Source organism: Myotis daubentonii, chromosome 3, assembly GCF_963259705.1.
Source record: "Myotis daubentonii chromosome 3, mMyoDau2.1, whole genome shotgun sequence".
NCBI lineage: Eukaryota > Metazoa > Chordata > Mammalia > Chiroptera > Vespertilionidae > Myotis > Myotis daubentonii.
In genome coordinates, this window is record NC_081842.1 from 139,350,648 (window position 1) to 139,372,115 (window position 21,468).

General features: G+C 41.9%; 1 protein-coding gene across 13 annotated transcripts in view; it reads right to left on the bottom strand.

The window, feature by feature from the left end:
- The window catches only part of ATXN1 (ataxin 1), a 422,285-nt gene that overhangs the window by 247,402 nt on the left and 153,415 nt on the right, over positions 1-21,468 (bottom strand). For 12 of the 13 annotated variants that reach the window (XM_059688693.1, XM_059688694.1, XM_059688697.1 and 9 more), the window contains one exon: positions 8,926-9,053. The exons of the other annotated variant lie outside the window; for it this stretch is intronic. The gene's annotated coding sequence lies outside the window, so the exon portion shown is untranslated. The remainder of the gene's footprint in view (positions 1-8,925; positions 9,054-21,468) is intronic. 13 annotated transcript variants of the gene reach the window in all.

The window sequence follows — 21,468 nt, forward strand, 5'->3', positions numbered from 1 at the left end:
CCCTTCTTGTTGCCCAATCCCATGTTCCCTGCTGTTTTAATTAGATTATTTTGGAGTCTGCTATTTCTGTCTTACTCCGTTCCCCAAACTGTAATAGAAGTACTGCAGCTTGACTATCACACAGCTGCCAAATTTCACTCCAGAGATGGCAGTATTTCAGTGACAAGCAAAGGATGCTCCCTCTGTGACATCTGAACACCAGCCTAAGGGGTTAAGCATCTGGAATGGGGTTGCCTTTGTGCAGGAAAGAAGAGTTTTATTTTGTTTTATCATCACCACTGGAGGAGCAAGTCCACCTGAGCATGAGGGAGGACACAAACCAAAAACACTTCATGCATCCACTCAAATGCACAAAGAGAATATAAACAGTGACTGGGCTTTCATAGGTTCTTTTCTACAGAGATTTCAAAGGCTTAAAACATCAAGGATGTCAGATGATGATCATGTGTAGAAGTAAAAGAAGCCCCAGAGAGTAACCCACTCATATTATAGATTCAAAACTTGGAGGCACAGAGTAAGTGAGTACTTGTTCAAAGCCCTCCTGATCCCCAAACCACTCCACTTGAACTTGGGTTCAGCCACAGACCACTCAGGGGATCACATCTCGGTCAGGGGGATCAAACACAGACCCACGGCCCCAGCTTCTGGGTTTCTTGTTTTATTTGGTTATATTATTTTGTTTTATCTACCAGAAAAAAAAGAGTCCCAAACAAGATGAACCCGAAAAGACCCACACCAAGACACATAGTAATTATGATGGCAAACGTTCAGGAAAAACAGAGAATCTTACAGGCTGCAAGAGGGAGACAGAAACTTACGTACAAGAGGTCTCACATTAGATTACCAAATGATTTCTCAACAGAAACACATCAGGCCAGAAAGGAGTGGAAGGAAATTTACGAAGTGATGCAAAGCAAGGGACTGAATCCAAGAATAAAAGGCTAAGGGAGTTTATCACTACTAAGCCAGCAATGCAAGAAATGCTAAAGGGACTGGTGTAAAAAGAAGAAATAAAAAGGGAAGAAGGAACACAGGCACAAAAAAATAAAAATGGCTACAAACAAGTTCCTATCAATAATAACTTTAAACATAAATGGACTAAATGCTCCAATCAAAAGACATCGAATGGCTGAATGGATAAAAAAAAAACATGACCCATATGTATGCTGTCTACAAGAGACCCACCTCAGAACAAGGGACTCACACAGACTAAAAGTGAAGGGATTGAAAAATAACTTCCAGGCAAATGGAAATGAAAAAAAAAAGCTGGGGTAGCAATATTTATATCTGACAAAATAGACCTCATACTCATGAATTAGGAGAATCAACATCATTAAAATGTCCATACTATCCAAAGCAATCTATAGATTTAATGCATTCCCCATTGAAATACCAATGGCATATTTCACAGACCTAGAATGAACTCTCCAAAAATTCATCTGGAATAAAAAAAGACCCCGAATAGCTGCAACGATCCTGAGAAAGAAGAACAAAGTAGGAGGGATCTCAATACCAGATATCAAGCTATATTATAAAGCCACTGTTCTCAAAACTGCCTGGTACTGGCACAAGAACAGACATATAGACCAATGGAATAGAATAGAGAATCCAGAAATCGACCCAAACCACTATGCTCAATTAATATTTGACAAAGGAGGCAAGAATATACATGGAGTCAGGACAGTCTCTTCAATAAATGGTGTGGGGAAAATTGGACAGATATATGCAAAAAATGAAACAAGACCACCAACTTACACCATACACAAAAATAAACTCAAAATGGATAAAGGACCTAAATGTAAGACAGGAAACCATAAAAATATTAGAGGAATCCACAGGCAGCAAAATCTCAGACATATACCGAAGCAATATCTTCACCAATACAGCTCCTAGGGCATTGGAAATTAAAGAGAAAATAAACAAATGGGACTACATCAAAATAAAAAGCTTCTGCACAATAAAAGAAACCACCAACAAGAAAGCCCACTGCATGGGAGAACATACTTGCCAATGTTATCACCGATAAAGGTTTAATCTCCATCATTTACAGGGAACTCATACAACTTAACAAAAGGAAGATAAACAACCCAATCAAAAAATGGGCAACGGACCTAAATAGATACTTTTCGAAAGAGGACATAAGGAAGGCCAAGAGACATATGAAAACATGCTCAACGTCACTAACCATCGGAGAGATGCAAATCAAAAAGACAATGCGATACCATCTCACACCTGTCAGAATGGCTATCATCAACAAATCAACATATGACAATGTTATCATTGATATATGCAGATAATCTTCACAGGGACCTGTTATCCTGTCTCACTGTAAAGGCAAAAGAAAAAAAAAAAAGGCAGGATGGAGAAGAAATAATATTTCTGAAGAGAAAACAGGAGGAACAGAATATAACTGACAAGTCACAGAAACTATCTTCCCAAATTTTACTAAAACATTTAGTGTAAACTTAAATACCAGTGGTATGTTTCTCATTTTGTCTAAAGAGATGCTCCTTCTTGGCATATAGGAGCATGAGCCTGTTGTTTCTCACTAACTCAAATAAAAGACTATATGACTCCCAAAAAGTTAGGTATATTATTTAGATCTTACAATGATGATGGGTCTTTCAGTAATGAATGAACAACCAGTGATTCACTATTTGAACACCGGTGAGATGAAAGGCACTAATGATACATACTGAGAGGGGTCTTGAGTTAGGGTGGGGATGGCGAAGAAACTAAATGCTCTTCATGTTTCCTTCCGCCTCTAATTAGTACAACATCAAAAGCTATAACACCTAACATTCTAGAATTCAGGAAGCCTATTTAAATACTCCAGCTCACTTGATAAACTCTAAGAAAAAAAATAGTCATTTGAAAAGTACCGCAGAATACCGACACTTTGATGTTTCCACTCCTAGTGGTTGCTCACGCTTTGAATGGCGCAGTGCTCCAAACCCTGGAGCAGCCTTCCTGCATTAGAGGGGAGGGAGGCTGTGGCATCCTGCAGGAGGGTCGCAAAGAAAGACACATGGAAGGCTTTGTTGTCAACCATCTTCTCATGTATTTTACACATGTAGAGGACAAAATGTTCTCCCTTATTTCGGGAAAGGTAAAATAAGTAGGTGAATGTTTGCGCACTAACATGATAAATCATATTATTTATCAGACTTTCAAAGAACAAAATGCTTTCTACAGAAGTCTGGTAAATTACTTTAGAAACGAATATACACCAGAATAGGTTTGAAAAGCTATGCCTACATCTAAAATGCTATGTACTCTTGAATCTTTGTCTCTGCCTTTTTCATTCTGCCATGGAAAACATCATAAAGTGCCTCAAAATGATACTTTCCCCCAAACTGGCTAAGAACTATAGAGGTCACCTTCAGATTGAAGGTACTGGAGTGGAAAAGGAAAGAACATGTCTGGGTTGAAAGGTAATATTTGAGGAGATCTCTATTTTAAATATTTAATGAGTATCAACAGGGTTTTCTTCACCATGGAAATGTGCATTGCAGATCCCAGAATGCAGTGTGTGTGTGGTTGGGTGGGTTGGGTTGGGTTGGGTTGAGGAAAAGCATATAGCAGAGGGCTAAGCCCCAAGAGAGAGTAGGTGAGCAGGGAGGGACAAAATAGAGAACAAGGAAATGGTTATAAATCCAAAGCCAAAAATGTAGCCTTTACCAAACCCATGTTGAAGGTTGAAGGTTGAAAGAAATCTCTGAATGTGTTTATTATTTAAGAACCCCCTAAAAGCACCCAAATGGGTACAGGATGGAAAAAAGAACAATTCCACTAACAAGCTGAGCGAAAGGCACCAAATCCTAAAGAGGCCAAGATGTGGCAACTAGGCAGACTATTTTGATCTGGAATTTAAACCTGCTTAAAGTTAACTGAACAATGTTACTTATGTTTGTACACAGAAGGCAGAATTACTTACATAATTAACCTCTCTAACGGGAACGATGGTGGATCGGGTAAGAAATGGGATGTAGTGAGTCAAAGTTGGAATAAGGTCAATGCACTCTGGTGAAGCCCAACCCTTCCTGTGGGTGGGGGTTGAAAAAGAAAGGAGCACCATATATCATGAGCCACCCGCTCTAACATGTTTATGTAGTCATAGAGTAAAACGTATTCATGTCACAATTTCTTAAAATATGAATTGTCAATACCGTACTTAGCTTAGATAACTTAAACTGAGAGATCAATAGCTGTATAATTTTTACTGGGCCTGACAACTGTGCATTCAAGCAAAGTTTTATAGTTGTCTTCTTGCCTCACCTTTATTTCCCTACGTGGTTCCACTGTCGATAGTCACAACCTCACCGCCAGCCCTGGCTAGTCTCTGGCTTTTCTGCCTTCTGCTTTCCAGATTCACAAGTCTTTCCCCATTGGTGTCTCCAGCTTCTCATTTCAGATGCACTTGCCTCTCCTTTTAGGATGGTCTTGTTCAGCTCCCCTGTTCTCCACACCAGGCTATGATGCTGTCAAATCTACCTCCCTTACAAATGCAAGCTCCATCAGGACAGGCCTCATGTCTGACTTGTCCCATTGCATGTCTCCGAGGTTTAGAACTGCACCAGCACACGGTAGCTCTCAATAGAGGTATTTGCCTAGTAAATAAATGAGTGATGACTGACTAAATCAGATTAGAATTTAAAGACATTGTCTCAGTTTCTTACAATTCAAAAGCTATGCGTCCCCACTATCCTGGCAAAGTGCTTAAGACCCTATAGAACCCATGTATTGAGTTTTGAAGACTGATGAGGGCTGATCTTGCAGAGCGATTTCCTACACCATTGCAACAAGTGGTTTGGTGATGGAGACCACCAACATTGCTGGACCACAGGCCCAAGGACACAGCCCGGTGAACTATGCTGAAATATCCCCACTCTTCAGCCTCCCTGGAGAACCTCATTCTGATAAGTCCTTGCTAGTCACCACGTCCGCATTTCTGCACACCAGCCAGTGATTCACAGCGAGAGAACCGTTTCCTCCTCTCTGTTTGAATCCATACTGATTCTGTATTGGAGGAGGAATCTAAGTGCTTCCCAAATACCAACTGTTCCATATGGTAGTGCAATTGCCATTCTCACTCCCGCAACATTGCGCCTGTCTACCTACACTCACAAGGCACCTCGCTGGAGTCTGGCAGAACATCATGAACTCCTTTTCTGACCTATATTTGCTGACACATTTGTTGTTGTCCCTCCCTTTACAAAATTATTAATGTTGTTGAAACAACATATATATTGGATAAATACAAGTTTTATTTGCTTACTCATCATCGTAATCATTTAGAGGAGAATATTTCTGACCCATTAAAGGGGAATTCTTAAGCTAAATTGTCTTAATAAGGAATTCAGATGTTCCTCTTTTACTGAAAAATACAGAGCTGTTCAAACAAACATGTGGGCCAAAACAATGCAGCATCAACACACACAAGAGTCCCAGAGTGTCTAGTGAAAAACATTAGCTGAAGTCAGACAACTCATCTACTGTTAGTATTCTTAACACCAAGTAATTCTTTGACCCTTTTTCCTTCAACTTTTTAAGCTTATGATGCAGCTAAAGGTCAAGGGACTTACAACCCCCCAGTTTTCCCCTTTACATAGGATAAAGCATGTTTCCTAAGAGCTGGGGGGGGTCTCCCATTCTATTTTCTCTTTCACGTATTTAGTGAAAGGAAGCTCATGCAGTTATGGGGGGAGGGGGAGGGGAAATGAGCCTACCACAGTTTTTTTAATCCACTCATCTGCTGATGGGCACTTATGCTATTTCCAAATCTTAGTATTGTAAATTGTGCTCCTATGAACACAGGGGTGCATATATCCTTTCTGATTGGTGTTTCTTATTTCTTGGGATATATTCCTAGAAGTGGGATTACTGGGTCAAATGGGAGTTCCATTTTTAATTTTTTGAGGAAACTCCACAGTTTTTCACAGTGACTGCACCAGTCTGCATTCCCACCAGCAGTGCACAAAGGGTTCCTTTTTACACCTACACAATGGAATACTAAGCTGTTGTAAAAAAGAAGGAACTCTTACCATTTGCAACAGCATGGAAGGACCTGGAGAGCATTATGATAAGTGAAATAAGCCAGTTGGAAAAAGGTAAATATCACATGATCTCACTCATTTGTGGAATATAATGAGCAACATAAACTGATGAACAAAAATAGATCTAGAGACATAGAAGCATTGAACAGATCATCCAACCTCAGAGGGAAGGGGGGTGGGGTAAGAGGTCAACCAAAGGACTTGTATGCATGCATATAAACATAACCCATGGACGCAGATAGTAGGGGGGTGAAGACATGTGCTGGGGGATGGGAACAGCCGGGGAGAGGCCAATGGGGGGAAAAGGAGACTTATGTAATACTTTAAACAATCAAGAATTTAAATTTTAAAAAATAATAAAAAAGAAAGATAAGCTTGGTAGGGCAGCTCACATATGGAGCTGGACAGTTAGACTTGGCAGGCGGAGCTCAAAGAGGCCCAAAGCTTGCCTGAGCCCAGGTGCTGGCCGCACCTCAGGAGCAAGGTCTGTAACCAGGGCTGTAACCAGGGCCCCACTGGCCAGATGACAGACACCTCTGTGAGCACTGGGTCTCTGACTTGCAGCCTTAGGGCAGGCCGTTTATCCAAGACTGGGACTACTCCGTTTATCCAAATTGAAGACATTTGGAAAGATACTAAAAAATATTTTAATTGACATTATACTATAGTCAGGGTCATACTTTTTGTTTGTTTGTTTGTTTGTTAGCTTCTGTCATGGCCATTTTCTCATATTAGATACTTTTGAAATAGGATTTATAATGATTGTCAATATTTCACATATATTTGCCACACCCCATGAAATGGGTACTATTGTTATCTAAATTTTACAAACTTAGACATTGAGATGGAAAGTTAACTTGCTTGGCATCACATCTCAAAAAAAGAGCTGGGCTGGAATTTGAGCCCAGAAAGTCTGGAGCCTGGATCTTCCCACTGTGGTTCCCAGCCTCTGCTCAATACAGTGCTGCCACAGTTATATCTAATCATGCTCCCAACATTGGACAGATACGTGTCTGTATGTGTGTGTACACACATATGTATGCATAGAGATATATACTCATATGTGTATGTACATACACACCCACATACACATATTTTAACTAATGAGCATACAACTTCAGATCTATGTTTAATATAGGCTGTTTATTAAATACCTTTTTATTCTTGTTAAAGAAAAACTATGTTTTCCAGTGAAAAATTATCGCTATCTAGTAATCTCATAGTCATCTAAAAATACTTGGCTATAAAAGGAGAAAAACTTAAAATTCCCTAGGACCTATCCATACCTTCTTGATTTAGTATTATTTCTCAAATGTCAAAAACTGGCAATGTACAGATGTTGCTATTTACAGCAGGAAGGTTCTTAAAAGCGGTATGATTTATTAATAAATGCCCTCCCACAAAAACCATGGGGATCCCATGTCTCATATTCAATTGGCAATGACTTCTTTTGTTTTCAAAATTCTCCGTACTGATACAATGGTATGCATAGGCACTCTCATACACTGCCCCTGGAAATAGAAACTGTTATGACTTTATTGGAAAGGAATTTAGCAGCAAGTAGCAAACATTTTAAAACTGAAAAACTCTTAAATTCAGCAAGTTACTGCTAAGGAAGTATCCTAAGGAAGCTACGAATACTGGCAATTAATATCCTATCTAATAAAAGGGTAATATGCAAACAGACTAAACAGCAGAACCACCAAACAGCCATCAAAGCATAATATGCTAATGATATGCTAAGGCTGCTCAACCACTCACTATGACGTGCACTGACCACCAGGGGCAAACAGTCAACTGGTCGACAAGTTACTATGATGTGCACTGACCCCCAGGGGGCAGATGCTCTGACTGGTAGGTTAGCTTGCTGCTGGTGTCCGCCCAAACTGGGACTGAGCAAGATGGGCTGGACATGCCCTGGAGCCCTCCCACAGTTCCTCCCTGGCCCTGATCATGCACCAGTGGGGTTCCCTCAGCTTGGCCTGTGCCCTCTCACAATCCAGGACCTCTCAGGGGATGTCAGAGAGCCAGTTTCAGCCCAACCCCACAAGCCACTCTCCTTGGGAGGGCACCAGACGCAGGGCTCATGGCTGGTGAGCGCTGCTGCAGCAGCGGGAACCTCTCCAGATCGGGACTGATTGGGCACGAGCCTGCAGCAGGCACAGTAGGGCCGGAATGAGCAGGAGCGGCAGGTAGGAGCTGCAGGCAACACTGGATTGAGGGTTTTGGCCCATTCCCTGCAGGCCACCCAGAGGGACCCCACCCATGCATGAATTCATGCACCGGGCCTCCAGTAAAGCTGTAAGAGCATTATTGGTAGCATAAGAGAAAAAAAATTAGAAGCAAATTAAATGTCCAGCTAGAGAGGATCAATTAAATGTATTGTAGGATATGCATTCAATGGTATGCTATATAATCATTAAAAATATTGTTGCAGATAAATATGTTGCTATGAAAATATGTTCATTATTACATTAAGAGGAATAAAAATGTTAGATGAAAGGTGTTAGAATATAATGTTCCCTACTACCATCTGATGGTAGTTTCTCTAGCTGAATTTATAAACACCATCATCCAAATCATCCCTTTCTTATCAATGTCTTGGCATCCACCTTAATCAGTGATTTCAACATACATGGAAGTTATTTTCTTTCCCATAAGCAAGGAGGGTTCCATTTTTATAAAAGAGACAAAAAATAAAGAGATAGAGAATATGTGAATCTAGAGGTTATGTTTATGTTGTGTGTTGGTGTGTGTGTGTCTATGTATGTGTAGGAGAATGGAGAAAAAAATATATATATATCTCCCCCACTATCTTGGGGACTTTACAATTAAATGATCATTATTTTTAGATTTTGGAGATATTTACCTGTACCATGTGCTTTCATCACAATGGAGAAACATAAGCAGTCGGCTCCTTCCCAGCAGATCTTTTCACATGGATTTTGCTTGAGTAGAAAGTGTGGCAGTAGAAAACTCAGTGTAAAATGCCTAGACCTGTAAGTACAAAAACAATATTCCCACTGAGTGAGGCAGCTTGCTGTGACCTTCATTCACATTAACTGGTCAGAGAAAAAAGAAACATATGTGCATAATCTCTCTCTCTCTCTCTCTCTCTCTCTCTCTCTCTCTCTCTCTCTCTCTCTCACACACACACACACACACACACACACACACACACACACACACACATACACACTCACCCACCCACCTCTCCAGGGATGACAGGCTTCCCATCCTATCTTTTGACCTTAGGGGCATCACCAACGAATTAAGCCTGTTCCTTTCCCTCCTTCCCTGCTTAATGATTCCCAAACTTCAGAGAAATAAAAAATAGTTATTCTCCAGAAAATTTCAGGAACATCACTGAATTTGATCCTCTCTCTGATTCCTATTAATCCTTCGCACACATCACCCCCACTCCATCACACTATTATTGACCAAAAAGCAGAGTCATTGCTGCACCTGACGCTCAGCACTTTGGTCTCCTAGGCCCCATTGCTGAGCCAACACTGTTCATGGAGGCCATGCTCATAATTCCAGATTCCAGTCCTGTACCATCTCTCCAAAACTGATCTTGCTACCAACAATCCTGTACTTATTATTACCAAAAAAAGTTAAGCATTAAATCAACATCATCGTATTTTCCCCAGAGTTTATATGCCCCTAAGTCTTAGCATTGCTCTTTTGGGATGTGACTATCCTTTGATTTTAATTACCAAGTCATACCGAAATCAACACATTCATATTACAATTAAGGGTAGATTTATAGTTATTTTAGTAAATGAAAAGTACCAACAAATCCCAAATCTGGGTGCCAACACACTAAGGAAAAAACTAAAATCCAAGTCCTGCCTAACTGGCTAAATTTTATTAGGAAGAAGGCAGTTAAAATCAAGAGCCATATGGAAATCCCTTATTTAAGATACATAAAGAGAGGAATTTCTATACATTATAACTATGATGTAAAAAAAAAATACTTGTTTACCTATTTACAAGTCTTCATACTACATATAGGTCTTAGAATCACAAACACAAAATAGATATGAGCATATCAAAGTTATTAATGGGTCACATATTGATTTCCCTTTTGTATACCTGCATAAATGTAGGTATGTGTGTACACTGTTCTGATTATGCCTCTGTGCTTTTGCGCATGCCACACCCTTTGATTAGCATAGTTTTCCACTGAGCTCAGATTCTTACCCTAGCCCCCAGGCCCAGTGCAATCCAGCCTTCATGCTCTTTTCCCGCCTGCACTCCAGCTTTTCTATCTTACTTTTAAGTCTTTAAAAGCACCTTGTTCTCCTAGCCCTCACTGCTGAATAGCCTAGTTCTCTTCCCAAATAACCCAACTTCTTCATCAAGAAGACCTGGTATCATTTTCTCCTTCTGCTCTCAGCTCAGTCCTGTTCTCAGGGAGCCTTTCCCGACCTCCTTAGCCAGGTCACTACCTTCTCGATACTTTTATAGAACCATTTTCCTGTGTTATACTGGCCACTTTTGAGGATTTACATTTTTTGATAGATTCATTGATTGATGCTTGTTTCCGCCACTAATTAGTAAACTCTACGAAGGCAGAACACATGTGCTCTTGTCTACCCTTTTATCCTCAATATTCAACACAATGCTTGGCGCATTACTAGCACTATAAAAATCTGCTGAGTGAATAAATGAGGGAGAAAGGGAGGGAAGAACAACCCTTATCATAATTAGTGTTTGTTGAATTAATCTGCTGATGGCTTTTCAACACAGAGGATAAGGTCTGCATTCCTTTGAACAGCATGCAAGGCCCCTGGACCTGACCCCATCCAGCTATGCAGCTCCTCCAGCTTCACTTGACCCTCAGCACCTTGGAATCCCTGTAGCTCCCTGACCAACCCTGCCTGGCTCCCATGCATCTCCACACTCTGGTCTATTCTGTTCCCGCTGCACAGCACCTCTTCAAACCCAGACTCATTCTTCAAGTCTCAGTGAGGGCCGCTCTTCTGTGAAGACCTCTCAACTACCTTCTGGGAAGCTGAGGCCCTCTTTTCCCACTCTTCTACAACACTCTCTGCTAGAAAACCACTTATCATATTTTCTTGTACTTGTGTTTTAAGCAAGTCCATCTCTCCCAATGCATCACAAGTCCCTTAAAGCAGTGGTTCTCAACCTTCTGGCTCTTTAAATACAGTTCCTCATGTTGTGACCCAACCATAAAATTATTTTCGTTGCTACTTCATAACTGTAATGTTGCTACTGTTATGAATTGTAATGTAAATATCTGATATGCAGGATGGTCTTAGGCGACCCCTGTGAAAGGGTCGTTCGACCACCAAAGGGGTCGCGACCCACAGGTTCAGAACCACTGCCTTAAACGCAAAGGAGGGGTAGTGCCTCATTACACTATCCTCAGAGTTAGCACATCAGCCTTGAACATAAATAGTCAACAAATAAATATTTCTTGACTGAAAGTATACATTTCATATGTGCAACGCTCCACAGTTGACTACTTAAATATTTTAATATATGTAGTATATTTAAATATTATTAAATGGTACGAGGCCTAACAGTTATAAATTAATCTGTAAAATGGAGATAACACCTATCTCACAGAGTAGTTGGGAAATTAAATAATATACCAGTAAAATGTTTAGCACAGAGCCCAGCACACTAGAAGCACCTAGAAATAGTATCTACACTAATAAAAGAGAAAAATGGTAATTGGCGTACGACGCTACCCTTTTCATTGGCTAATCAGGGCTATATGCAAATTAATTGCCAACTAAGATTGGCAGTTAACTGCCAGCAAGATGGCGGTTAATTTGCATATGTAGGCACAATGCAGGGAGGCAAAAGGGAAAGCAGGAAGAAGCCCCCTGCCACTGACAGTGATTGGAAACCCAGGGGGGAGCTAAGAGCTGAGGGGCAGGGCAAAGGCGGCCCTGGGGCCGCCTTTGCCCTGCCCCCCAGCCATTATCAGAGAATCAGGTGCCTTTTCCACCCTGGCCAGTGATAGCAGGAAGTAGGGGTGGAGCCAGCGATGGGAGCTGGGCATGGTCGAAGCTGGCGATCCCAGGAGCTAGGGGTCCCTTGCCTGGGCCTAAAGCGGAGCCCACGATCGCGGGGCCGCTGCAGCTGCGGGTCCCTGCTGCCCGGGCCGGATGCCTCACCCAGAGGCATCCTGCAGGGGCAGGGGCAGAGCCCACGCGATCTCGGCGCCTCCCGCTACCACTGCAGGTCCCCGCTGCCTGGGCCGGACGCCTAGGCCAGAGGCATTAGGCCTGGGCAGGGGCGGAGCCTGCAACCGCGGGGAGCTGGAGGTCCCCTGCCCAGGCCTGACACCTCTGCCGGAGGCCTCAGGCCTGGTCAAGGGGCCGATCTGGTGATTGGTGATCGGATGGTGATGAGGGTCAACTCCTCTGGCTGAGGCATCAGGCCTGGGCGGGGGGCTGGGGGTCCCCTGCCCAGGCCTGATGCCTGGGCCAGAGGCATCAGGCCTGGGTGGGGGGGCGGAGCCAGCGATTGGGGGATATGATGGTCCCCTTGTCCAGGCCTGAAGCCTGGGTCAGAGGTGTCAGGCTTGGGCGGGGGGTGGAGCAAGTGATCAGAGGGAGATGGGGGTCCCCTACCCAGGCATGATTCCTAGGCCAGAGGCCTCAGGCCTGGGCGGGAGCCAGAGCCAGTGATTGGGGGGAGATTGGGGTCCCCTTTCCAAGCCTGACACCTTTGGCGGAGGCATCAGGCCTGGGCAAGGGGCCGATCAGGCGATCGGAGGGTGATGGGGGTCTACGCCTCTGGCCGAGGCATCAGGCCTGGGCAAGGGGCAGAGCCAGCAATCAGAGGGGTCTGGGGGTCCCCTGCCCAGGCCTAATGACTGGGCCAGAGGCATCAGGCCTGGGCTGGGGGCAGAACCAGTGATGGGGGGAAATGAGGGTCCCCTGCCCAGGCCTGACGCCTCTGTCAGAGGCGTCAGGCCTGGGCAAGGGGCCGATCCTGCGATTGGAGGGTGATGAGGGTCAACGCCTGAGGGCTCCCAGTATGTGAGAGGGGGCAGGCTGGGCTGAGGGACACTCCCCCCGCACACACACACCCAGTGCACGAATTTCGTGCACCGGGCCCCTAGTAACTGTATAACCATCATTGTCAATATTACTATTAGGACAACCATGTTGAATTTATAATTCACACTTCAAATTTAACAGTTTTATTTGACAATGACTCTTCCTACTAGTAAAACATTAATTAGCATTAGTATCTCTGCAAAGCTGTAAAATGGCTGAAGAGGCACTCAGCAGACCAAGGATAAAGGTGAGTCTTACTCACTACAATCTATAATAATAAAAGTGTAATATGCTAATTAGACCAGACGTCCTTCTGGATGTCCTTCTGGACTAAGCTGGAGCTGCAGCTGCCATGGCTGCAAGGGAGGGATCCAGGCAGCCGCCCGTGGCTGCGAAGGCCTACTCTTGCAAGAATTCCATGCTTCGGGCCTCTAGTATATGTATAAAGGCACAAAGCATCAACACAGAAGATGTATTGCTGTTCAGAAATTATCTATAAAATCTAAATGACAGAAACACCAAATATTATCATTCAAATGCCATAAATATTTAGCTTAAAGAATTAGGAATGTTTATTGCAAATTATTTCTTTTGCTAATAAAACAAGATATACATATTCATTTCTATTAATTACTGGACAGAGTAATATAACTTCTACAAATAAATATTATGTTTTAGCCTAATTAATATGCCAGAAAGTGTATGAATTAAGAGCAAACACATTATCAAGTGCTATGCTGATTTAGATTTGTTGAAATTTAATGTAACAGACTTATGCAAAGAGGGGGAAAGAGGCAAGACAATTCTGCAACAATATTTTTTTTAAATAATGTCAGAATGAATTGTTTACAAATGCTACCAGTGCACAGTTGAGCAGAATGAACTGGTAGTAATTTATTCTACCAAGAAACTTATCAGTCGTATGATGCCCTTTTTTAATATACTGGCAAAATTTAAATAATGACTACAAAAGTATTTCATATACTGTGTGCTACTGAAATATAAGGTACTATCATTACTGCATTTGAGATTTCTATTAATAATTCATCTTTACCTCTCTGATAAGTGATAAAACCCAAAACAAGTCAGATTTCTAAGTGGCGCTTAACCATTTTCTGAGAAGTATTAGAGCTACAGAAGGAAAATATTATAAAAATGCCAAATTCTTAACTTCTAATTGTTTTACCACTAGAATGTTACACTACTTTTAAAATGAATTACAATTCTATTGATTGGCCAAACCCATTGACCAGTTTATTGCAAATATATTGTTCTCTGCAATGTAATTAAGATGCAAAGGTAGAACAAATTTAGCCCAAAAAGCCTTAATTTATTTAGATAATTTTGGTCTGAATTTACTATTAATCTCATCATATGCTTGTAGGAAAAAAAAAAAACTGGTGAACCCTTAAGAATATAAGGCAAAATTCCTCTTTATTTGTGCTGATTCCTATATCTGAAATTCTTCCTTTAAGATTCAGCTCAAATGCTCAGATGTCATTTCCTCTGTGATAAGCTCCCACATACATTGTCTTTGTCCTGCTGTGCAATGATCTGTTTCCCTCTCTAGACTCTGAGCTCCTTAGAGTACTGACCAGGTCTCTGCATTTTTTTTTTATAACAACCTACACAGTTCTTTGCACATAAACACTCTCACTAAATACTGGTTCAACGTGTCAATGAATATATACACTTTGATGCTTTTAAGACGAAGGTGAAAATGATCTGAAGTTAAAGGTTAAAGTAAAAAATAAATCCATTTTTAGTGAAATGAAACTCTTAGCATTTTCACTTCCAGATGCATCAGCATTACATAAAAGTTGTTGAAACTATTTCAGAAAAGAGACATGCTGCACATTTTCCTGTCTGAGAATTAGTCTGAAAAATACCAGCTACACAGGGGCCTCAGGGTGTTCCCATGACAAACATTCAGTTAGGTATTGATTCCACACACTTATTTAATGGAAATCGAGACCAAGCTTCTGCCTCCACAACACCAGCACATCACGAATCATTCTATTCAGCTGCTTAATCATTCTATTCAGCTGATGAGTCCCAGGAGAGGTGCGCCCGCCCCCCAGTACTGGCCAGCACTTCAGTGATGAATCTCCGCGGCAGAGAACCTCGGCACTCAGAGAAACACACACCAGCGCCAGACAGCGTTTTCCTCTTTTATTGTAATTCTTATTCCCACATGGACCACTTTCTCACGTATCCGCTTTTCATTTTTCAAAAACCAAACCTATGAGCCTGTGACAACTTGCCTGGCTGAGTAATATATTACATCATCATCCACATGCCAAATCCTACCTCACTCGAAAGGCCAGAAAAGAACAGTGGGCAGCAAAACAAGTTTCTCATCATAACCTATCCAGGCTGATTGTCCACGTCCGAAACTCTTAGTCACTGTTGGGACAATACACATGGATTTTCTAAGCAGTCACCAAGCCTTTGTTCAGGGTTCTCTTTCCTCCAGGCCTTGTGGTTTTCTAGACATTCAGTAGGAAGAGGGATACAGAGGGCTCCTGTGTCTTCTATCTCATTCCATTTAGCAACTGTCAGCCTCACCCTGTATCCTCAGCCACACGAAGGACCCCAGGGACTTCCTGTCAGACCACAGCTTCTGACCACTCCTGTGTGATGTCAAGACATGGGGGACTATGAAACGGGGCTATGACATGAAATAGGTAGAATGTGGGAGCAACAAGAGAAAATTCTGGCTTATCTTATTACCTTAAAATATCTGTATCTTTAGAAGGCAGTGTACAACATGATGACTATACCATAGGAAACACTGCTCTCTGGTATATATGGAAGTTGCTAAAAGTGTAAATTCTATGAGTTCTCATTACAAGAAAAAAAAAGTCTTTCTTTTTTATTTTTTGCATCTCCATGAGATGATGGATGTTAACTAAACTTACTATGGTAATCATTTCATGACATATGTAAGTCAAATCATTATACTGTATACCCTAAACTTACACAGTGCTGTATGACACTTATATCTCAATAAAACTGGAAAAAAATTAAATCCAAAAATATATATTTGTATTATGCAAAATTTGAAACATACAAAAGAATGCATACAACATATGTAATATATAAGATATTTGAAGCATAACAATAAAATGAACACCCATAAACTGGCCATCCTATTTAAGATATTACAGGTATTGCTGCATCTACCTATGTGCTACTTTCCCACACTCTCCCTCTCCTCTTCTCCAGAGGTAACCAAAATCCTAAATTTTGAATGTATTATTCCCTTAATATATAATTTTGCTTGATTTTGAAATTTATGAACAATTTTTATCATACTGTATGTTGTCTTCTATGGCTGTTTTTTTTTTTTCACACAATGCTGTATCTAAGATTTAATATGTTGCTGCAAGTAGCAGTAGTTCACTCATTTTCACCGCTGTATAATATTACCTTGTGTGAATTTGTCACTACCCTTCTACTGATGGAGTTAATTTTTTTTACCTTCTAATGTTATTTTTTTCTATTAGAAACAACTTTGTTTCCATTAGAAATAATACAAATAAGCAAAGTTTCTCCGGGGTGCTGCCTAAGAATGGATTGGCTGGGTCACAGATTACATGAATATTCACTCTTACATAATCCTGCTGAATTGTTATCTGAAATGGCTATGCCAATCTACACTCCTACAGTAGTGCACCCAATCATTTTCTAAACTGTTAAAAATTGTTTTAAAATCAGGAGAAGATCTAACTGATCTATAAGTTGTGTTTTTATTGTATAGGCTCAAGTCACAAATATCCATAAAGAAATAATGTCTTATATCTCTCACATAAGTGAAGACCAAAGTATAAACTCACCAAACAAATGAACTACTTCCTAAGATATGCTTAATTTTTCAACCTTCAAATCAGACATTAACTAATAACTAAGATTGGGCTGAGGATAAATAATTTGAAGGTTCCATGTAGCTTCATTTCCTAATCATTCAATTCTTAAGCAAGGTGGCTACCAAAGGTATCCAAGAATGCTCTAGAATACAGTAGGGCCCATGGACCAAAACGGCCCATGTGAAACAGGAAGTCATGTATCAACTTAAAATACACAAAACTATAGCAAAGCAAGAGAATTCTTTATTTCTTTCAATATTAGAGAAGCAGAGGAATAGATAACTGAGAGGAGGAAACGCCTCACTAGCTTTTATTTTAGAATAGCAAATCATAAAAGCCTCTGCAGTGAGGTTCTGACAGGCTTGGGCTTAGGGGGAAAGGCTCTTCCCTCTCCAAAAGGCCAAGGTCAGAGCTTGAGGCTATTGCACCAATAGTCCTAAATCAAAGTTTGAGCCCCAAATCAGCCAGTTCAACATCTATACCCCATGTGTAGCCAAGGGTCTGAGTGTAGAGTTAGCCAATAAAGAGCATGGGCGGGGGGAGAGCGGGTAAAGAATACAATGAACTAGCAGCAGGAGAACCCATAGCAGACACTGCAGTGTATTAGGAGAGGAATTAGTCTATTTTTCTTTAACTGACCTGCACTGAGACTAGGGCCAAAGTCCTTGAGACAATCAGTTTTGGCCAATATTGGTAACAGTTTTGACTTTCTTCTACATAGCCATTTACTAGTAGTAGCAACCACTCGCTGAATTTTAAACGATCCTGACCACGTTTTCACACTTTCTCCATTCTGGTCTCTTTCTTACTGGTGAACCCCAAAAAGTAGGGCCTGTGTCTGAAAGGCACGCAGTGAGGGGAGAAGGGAGAATTGGAGGGCTTCCCCTATACAATGGATGTCTCTGAAGGACTGAATGTGCAAAAAGTGAAACCAACAAGTATTTGCTGTAGTTCCTGGTGAGCACCTATCTGGGATTTTTTGCTATCTATCATTGAGGTCTTACGCTTCTTATTAGATTCTCACACTGTTTGTTTTTTTAATTGATTTCATAGAGAGAGAGGAGAGGGAGAGAGGAAGAGAGGGAGGAAGGGAGAGAGATATTTGTTGCACTATTTATGCATTCATTGGTCTATTCTTGTATGTGCCTCGAGCGAGATCGAATCCCACACCTTCTCATATCCAAATGACGCTCTAACCAACTGAGCTCCCTGGCCAGAGCTAGGTTCTCACACTGTTTTAAATAATTAGGGCTAAGAAGCCTTATTATTTTTTTAATCTTCATCCAAGGATATGTTTTTATTGATTTTCAGAGAGAAAGGAAGGGAAAGAGAGTAACATCCATGTTAGAGTGAAGCATTTCTCAGTTGCTTCTGCATGCATTCTGTGTCCCACTGGGGATCAAACCCTCAACCTGAATATGTGCCCTACCTGGGATTCAAACCCACAACCTTTTGGTATATGGTATGATGCTCCAACCACTGAATCACCCGGCCAGGGCTAAGGGACCTTATTTTAATCTCAGTGGTGGTACCTTCTCTTTTCAATCCAGTAAGCTAGCCAGGCAGTGTTGAGGGAGCAAGACTTTCCTTATTAGTCAAGAAAGTTCTCCCAATCCTGTTTAGTTTCTAAGAGTGTGGTAACAAAGCAACCCTATTTTGACATATACTACCTGGCACTGGGTGACCATATATGGGGTGTGTGTGGGGGGGGGGGGGAGAGGAGGCTGTGTGAATGTGTCTGTAACCCCAGATGAAGCTCCAAATTACAAAATAACTTTCAAAATCTGCAAAATTATTAAAATCACCATATTTTAATAATATATTTTTAATATATTTTATTGATTTTTTACAGAGAGGGAGAGAGATAGAGAGTTAGAAACATCGATGAGAGAGAAACATCGATCAGCTGCCTCCTGCACATCTCCCACTGGGGACATGCCCGCAACCCGGGGACATGCCCCTGACCGGAATTGAACCTGGGACCTTTCAGTCCTCAGGCCGACGCTCTATCCACTGAGCCAAACCGGTTTCGGCAAAAATCACCATATTTTAAAGAATCCCTTTGCAACACTGATTGTATTAAAATATATTCATTTCCCACAACTACAAAAAGCTTATATTTAAAATGACTTTGTATTCTGATGTTATATTAAATGTGTGTGGTTTTTTATTCAGCAACTACCAGGGGTGGGCAAACTTTTTGACTCGAGGGCCACAGTGGGTTCTTAAACTGGGTTCTTAAACTGGACCGGAGGGCCGGAACAAAAGCATGGATGGAGTGTTTGTGTGAATATAAATTCAAAGTAAACATCATTACATAAAAGGGTACGGTCTTTTATTTCAATAGTTTTATTCATTTCAAATGGGGCCGGATCCGGCCCGCGGGCCGTAGTTTGCCCACGGCTGACTAGACTATCTTTTCAGAATTCTGTACTTCATTGTGTTCCAAGAGGCACTAGTAAGTCCTCCCCCTATTCCTTTAAACTCCTGTGGGAACTGAGGTCAGGACCTCCTGCCAGGTGGAGGCTGCTTGAAATACTACAGCGGCACAAAGGCAAGCCCTTTCCCAAGGCAAAACAGGGATGAGGACAACTCTTCGGCCAGGGCTACGCTCTCCACGGTCAGAGCACAGAGAGCGAAAATGCTAAACATTCATTATAAGATCTTGCAAAGGAGCTGTTTCAACAAGCTGGACCACCCACCCACTGAACATATCAGCTCCTCCTCTCTTGCCTTTGCTGCCACAGGCCCCCCTTCCCGCCCCATGACTGGCTGTCCAGCAGGCTCTGGCCACACCTCCAAGGCTCTGAGAAGGAGGGACCACTGGCTGCTGCTCTAACCCCCCTCCTCCTACCACAGGGGCTTCCCAGCACCCACTGATCTGGGACAGGAGCCCGCAGTGGCTCAGCTCCCTGGCCGCCTGCCAGAAGCTGAGCTCCTACTCCTTTCTACAAGAGGCATGGTGAGCAAATTAGAGGTTATAAACACCTCTGGTGGAAGGAGGAAAATTCCTTTGGGCTTTGTAAAGGAACTTCATCAGCAGCAACTGTCGCGAAGATGTAAGACTGATGTGCTCACCCAGGGCCCTCAGCCCTGCTGGGCATATGTGGAAAACACCTTTGAAAGCTGGTCACAATTATGGCAGCGACGCAGGAAAATGTTTCTCTGAAAAGAATGTCTCTCATGTTCGAGGACATTGCTGGCCCCTGATAGGTAGCATAAAGCTATTTCCAATGGAAGGGGCAGCATATTCAAGAATGTAGTGCTGCCAAATCCACTGGAAGTAAAATATCTGGGCTTCTAACAGGAGCTCAAGTTTTATTAGGAAATCAGGAAAGCACACACCTCTGGCCAGGGACAGCGTTCTAATTTGTGCGGAAATAGAAGCCATTTTCCAGCAATCTAGAATTAAGTAAAAGCGGCAGAGTCCACGAAGAAGAACGATACTTTGATGCAGGAGCTGGCTGCCAATATGGTATGCTTTTAAGATAACAACCCTTCAACAACTCACTGATACCTGGAACTCCATAATTAGTCTTACCTTTAGTTTAAAGATTCTCTCTTTAAATATCAGAATAAGTATGCTACCTTGGAAGTGGAATATCAAGAAAGAAAGAAAAGAAGAAAGAAAGAAAGAAAGAAAGAAAGAAAGAAAGAAAGAAAGAAAGAAAGAAAGAAAGAAAGAAAGAAAGAAAGAAAGGAAGGAAGGAAGGAAGGAAGGAAGGAAGGAAGGAAGGAAGGAAGGAAGGAAGGAAGGAAGGAAGGAAGGAAGAAAGGAAGAAAGAAAATATCCAGATATAAAAATGAAAGAAAATATCCAGATAGAAAGAAAGAAAGAAAGAAAGAAAGAAAGAAAGAAAGAAAGAAAGAAAGAAAGAAAGAAAGAAAATAAAAGAAATAGACACATGCATGGGAAGAGAAAAGGTTTTGCATCTAAGCTGAATATTAATCCTAGCACCAGCCATCTCTATAACTTTGGGGAGGTTACTTACTGACTTGACTCGGAAAATCATCAGCTGTGAAATGAGTCAAACACCTGTCTCAGAAGGTGGGTGCAGAGCTAAGTTCGATTATGTATACAAAACTATGTGGCGCCCAGAGGACACACAATGGTAGGTATCCAAACGCTAGCTTTTCTCTCCCTTTTTTCAGAGCAGGTCATGATAAGGGAGCAAGTGAGGACAACAATAAGAAGGGCTGGCTTCCTGGGGTGGAAACAATAAGGTCAGCGAAGGTGGGGATGGGGGTGGCGAAGGTGGGGATGGGGTGGCAGGAGAAAAGGGCACCTGGAGCCTGGTGACAGGATCTGTCTCACAAATGTGGTGAGGTCATCTCTGCTCCAGGGCACAGGGTTGCTTCAGGCTGACATTTATTTGTAAAGTTGACAGGCTAGCAAGACTGTGATCTTAGAAACTGGCCTGCACCAAATAGCCAGGCCTCGCCTCCTGGGGAGATGAAAAGTTGGGGTACATCTGAACAGCAGTACGACAGAGTCAC